Here is a 5,484-nt window from a genome sequence, read left to right on the forward strand (position 1 = left end):
GCAGAAAAACGTATATCCTCAATTTCTTTAACGTTGTACAAGAATTTTCGACTAAACTCACTTACTGACACGTAACTAAGATCTTCCGAACGAACAATACTTGCGTACATAACGATTTTAACAATATATGCCGTGAAGCGGTTCTTCTCAATTTCCTTGATGTTGCACAAGAATTTTAGACAAATCTCACTTACTGACACGTAACTAAGACGTTCCGAACGAACAAAACTTGCGTTCATAGCGATTTTAACAATGTATGCCGTGTAGCGGTTCTTCTCAATTTCCTTGATGTTGTACAAGAAATTTCGACCAATCTCACTTACTGACACGTAACTAAGACGTTCCGAACGACCGAAACTTGCGTACATAGCGATCTCAGCTTTGTGCGCAGAAAAACGTATATTCTCAATTTCGTAAACGTTGTACAAGAATTTTCGACTACACTCACTTACTGACACGTAACTAAGACGTTCCGAACGACCAAAACTTGCGTACATAGCGATCTCAGCTTTGTGCGCAGAAAAACGTATATCCTCAATTTCTTTAACGTTGTACAAGAATTTTCGACTAAACTCACTTACTGACACGTAACTAAGATCTTCCGAACGAACAATACTTGCGTACATAACGATTTTAATAATGTATTCCGTGAAGCGGTTCTTCTCAATTTCCTTGATGTTGCACAAGAATTTTAGACAAATCTCACTTACTGACACGTAACTAAGACGTTCCGAACGAACAAAACTTGCGTATATAGCGATTTTAACAACGTATGCCGTGTAGCGGTTCTTCACAATTTCCTTGATGTTGCACAAGAATTTTAGACAAATCTCACTTACTGACACGTAACTAAGACGTTCCGAACGAACAAAACTTGCGTACATAGCGATCTCAGCTTTGTGCGCAGAAAAACGTATATCCTCAATTTCTTTATCGTTGTACAAGAATTTTCGACTAAACTCACTTACTGACACGTAACTAAGATCTTCCGAACGAACAATACTTGCGTACATAACGATTTTAATAATGTATTCCGTGAAGCGGTTCTTCTCAATTTCCTTGATGTTGCACAAGAATTTTAGACAAATCTCACTTACTGACACGTAACTAAGACGTTCCGAACGACCGAAACTTGCGTACAAAGCTATCTCAACTCTGTGCGCATAAAACCGTTTCTTCTCAATTTCCTTGATGTTGTACAAGAAATTTCGACTAATCTTGCTTACTGACACATAACTAAGACGTTCCGAGCGACCGAAACTTGCGTACATAGCTATCTCAACTCTGTGCGCATAAAACCGTTTCTTCTCAATTTCCTTTATGTTGTACCAGAATTATCAACAAGTCTCACTTACTGACACGTAACTAAGACGTTCCGAGCGAACGAAACTTGCGTACATAGCTATCTCAAGTCTGTGCGTAGAAAACCGTTTCTCCTCTATTTCTTTGATGTTGTAAAAGAAATTTCGACTAATCTCACTTACTGACACGTAACTAAGACATTCCGAACGACCGAAACATGCGTACATAGCTATCTCAACTCTGTGCGCAGAAAAGCGTTTCTCCTCAATTTCCTTGATGTTGTACAAGAAATTTCGACTTATCTCACTTACTGACACGTAACTAAGACGTTCCGAAAGACCGAAACTTGCGTACATAGCTATCTCAACTCTGTGCGCAGAAAACCGTTTCTCCTCAATTTCCTTGATGTTGTACAAGAAATTTCGACTAATCTCACTTACTGATACGTAACTAAGACGTTCCAAGCGAACGAAACTTGCGTACATAACTATCTCAAGTCTGTGCGCAGAAAACCGATTCTCCTCAATTTCCTTGATGTTGTACAAGAAATTTCGATCAATCTCACTTACTGACACGTAACTAAGACGTTCCGAACAACCGATACTTGCGTACATAGCTATCTCAACTCTGTGCGCATAAAACCGTTTCTCCTCAATTTCCTTGATGTTGTATCAGAATTTTCTGCAAATCTCACTTACTGACACGTAACTAAGACGTTCCGAACGAACGAAACTTGCGTACATAGCTATCTCAAGTCTGTGCGCAGATAACCGTTTCTCCTCAATTTCCTTGATGTTGTACAAGAAATTTCGACTTATCTCACTTACTGACACGTAACTAAGACGTTCCGAGCGACCGGAACTTGCGTACATAGCTATCTCAACTCTGTGCGCAGAAAACCGTTTCTTCTCAATTTCTTTGATGTTGTACCAGAATTTTCTGCAAATCTCACTTACTGACACGTAACTAAGACGTTCCGAGCGACCGAAACTTGCGTACATAGCTATCTCAAATCTGTGCGCATAAAACCGTTTCTTCTTAATTTCCTTGATGTTGTACAAGAAATTTCGACTTATCTCACTTACTGACACGTAACTAAGACGTTCCGAACGACCGAAACTTGCGTACATAGCTATCTCAACTCTGTGCGCAAAAAAACGTATATCCTCAATTTCCTTGATGTTGTACAAGAAATTTCGACCAATCTCACTTACTGACACGTAACTAAGACGTTCCGCACAACTGAAACCTGCGTACATAGCTATCTCAACTCTGTGCGCATAAAACCGTTTCTTCTTAATTTCCTTGAGGTTGTACAAGAAATTTCGACTTACCTCACTTACTGACACGTAACTAAGACGTTCCGAACGACCGAAACTTGCGTACATAGCTATCTCAACTCTGTACGCAGAAAACCGTTTCTCCTCAATTTCCTTGATGTTGTACAAGAAATTTCGACCAATCTCACTTACTGACACGTAACTAAGACGTTCCGAACGACCGAAACTTGCGTACATAGCTATCTCAACTCTGTGCGCATAAAACCGTTTCTTCTCAATTTCCTTGATGTTGTACAAGAAATTTCGACCAATCTCACTTACTGACACGTAACTAAGACGTTCCGAGCGACCGAAACTTGCGTACATAGCTATCTCAACTCTGTGCGCAGAAAACCGTTTCTTCTCAATTTCCTTGATGTTGTACCAGAAATTTCGACTAATCTCGCTTACTGACACGTAACTAAGACGTTCCGAGCTACCGAAACTTGCGTACATAGCTATCTCAACTCTGTGCGCATAAAACCGTTTCTTCTCAATTTCCTTTATGTTGTACCAGAATTATCAACAAGTCTCACTTACTGACACGTAACTAAGACGTTCCGAGCGAACGAAACTTGCGTACATAGCTATCTCAAGTCTGTGCGTAGAAAACCGTTTCTCCTCTATTTCTTTGATGTTGTACAAGAAATTTCGACTAATCTCACTTACTGACACGTAACTAAGACATTCCGAACGACCGAAACATGCGTACATAGCTATCTCAACTCTGTGCGCAGAAAAGCGTTTCTCCTCAATTTCCTTGATGTTGTACAAGAAATTTCGACTTATCTCACTTACTGACACGTAACTAAGACGTTCCGAGCGACCGGAACTTGCGTACATAGCTATCTCAACTCTGTGCGCAGAAAACCGTTTCTTCTCAATTTCTTTGATGTTGTACCAGAATTTTCTGCAAATCTCACTTACTGACACGTAACTAAGACGTTCCGAGCGACCGAAACTTGCGTACATAGCTATCTCAAATCTGTGCGCATAAAACCGTTTCTTCTTAATTTCCTTGATGTTGTACAAGAAATTTCGACTTATCTCACTTACTGACACGTAACTAAGACGTTCCGAGCGACCGAAACTTGCGTACATAGCTATCTCAAATCTGTGCGCATAAAACCGTTTCTTCTTAATTTCCTTGATGTTGTACAAGAAATTTCGACTTATCTCACTTACTGACACGTAACTAAGACGTTCCGAACGACCGAAACTTGCGTACATAGCTATCTCAACTCTGTGCGCAAAAAAACGTATATCCTCAATTTCCTTGATGTTGTACAAGAAATTTCGACCAATCTCACTTACTGACACGTAACTAAGACGTTCCGCACAACTGAAACCTGCGTACATAGCTATCTCAACTCTGTGCGCATAAAACCGTTTCTTCTTAATTTCCTTGAGGTTGTACAAGAAATTTCGACTTACCTCACTTACTGACACGTAACTAAGACGTTCCGAACGACCGAAACTTGCGTACATAGCTATCTCAACTCTGTGCGCAGAAAACCGTTTCTCCTCAATTTCCTTGATGTTGTACAAGAAATTTCGACCAATCTCACTTACTGACACGTAACTAAGACGTTCCGAACGACCGAAACTTGCGTACATAGCTATCTCAACTCTGTGCGCATAAAACCGTTTCTTCTCAATTTCCTTGATGTTGTACAAGAAATTTCGACCAATCTCACTTACTGACACGTAACTAAGACGTTCCGCACAACTGAAACCTGCGTACATAGCTATCTCAACTCTGTGCGCATAAAACCGTTTCTTCTTAATTTCCTTGAGGTTGTACAAGAAATTTCGACTTACCTCACTTACTGACACGTAACTAAGACGTTCCGAACGACCGAAACTTGCGTACATAGCTATCTCAACTCTGTGCGCAGAAAACCGTTTCTCCTCAATTTCCTTGATGTTGTACAAGAAATTTCTACTAATCTCACTTACTGACACGTAACTAAGACATTCCGAACGACCGAAAATTGCGTACATAGCTATCTCAACTCTGTGCGCAGAAAACCGTTTCTCCTCAATTTCCTTGATGTTGTACCAGAATTTTCTGCAAATCTCACTTACTGACACGTAACTAAGACGTTCCGAGCGAACGAAACTTGCGTACATAACTATCTCAAGTCTGTGCGCAGAAAACCGTTTCTCCTCAATTTCCTTGATGTTGTACAAGAAATTTCGATCAATCTCACTTACTGACACGTAACTAAGACGTTCCGAACAACCGAAACTTGCGTACATAGCTATCTCAACTCTGTGCGCATAAAACCGTTTCTCCTCAATTTCCTTGATGTTGTATCAGAATTTTCTGCAAATCTCACTTACTGACACGTAACTAAGACGTTCCGAACGAACGAAACTTGCGTACATAGCTATCTCAAGTCTGTGCGCAGATAACCGTTTCTCCTCAATTTCCTTGATGTTGTACAAGAAATTTCGACTTATCTCACTTACTGACACGTAACTAAGACGTTCCGAGCGACCGGAACTTGCGTACATAGCTATCTCAACTCTGTGCGCAGAAAACCGTTTCTTCTCAATTTCTTTGATGTTGTACCAGAATTTTCTGCAAATCTCACTTACTGACACGTAACTAAGACGTTCCGAGCGACCGAAACTTGCGTACATAGCTATCTCAAATCTGTGCGCATAAAACCGTTTCTTCTTAATTTCCTTGATGTTGTACAAGAAATTTCGACTTATCTCACTTACTGACACGTAACTAAGACGTTCCTAACGACCGAAACTTGCGTACATAGCTATCTCAACTCTGTGCGCAGAAAACCGTTTCTCCTCAATTTCATTGATGTTGTACAAGAAATTTCGACCAATCTCACTTACT

Source organism: Polyergus mexicanus, unplaced genomic scaffold (genome assembly GCF_030449975.1).
Source record: "Polyergus mexicanus isolate NDT 795.1 unplaced genomic scaffold, iyPolMexi1.0 SCAF_3, whole genome shotgun sequence".
NCBI classification, from domain to species: domain Eukaryota; kingdom Metazoa; phylum Arthropoda; class Insecta; order Hymenoptera; family Formicidae; genus Polyergus; species Polyergus mexicanus.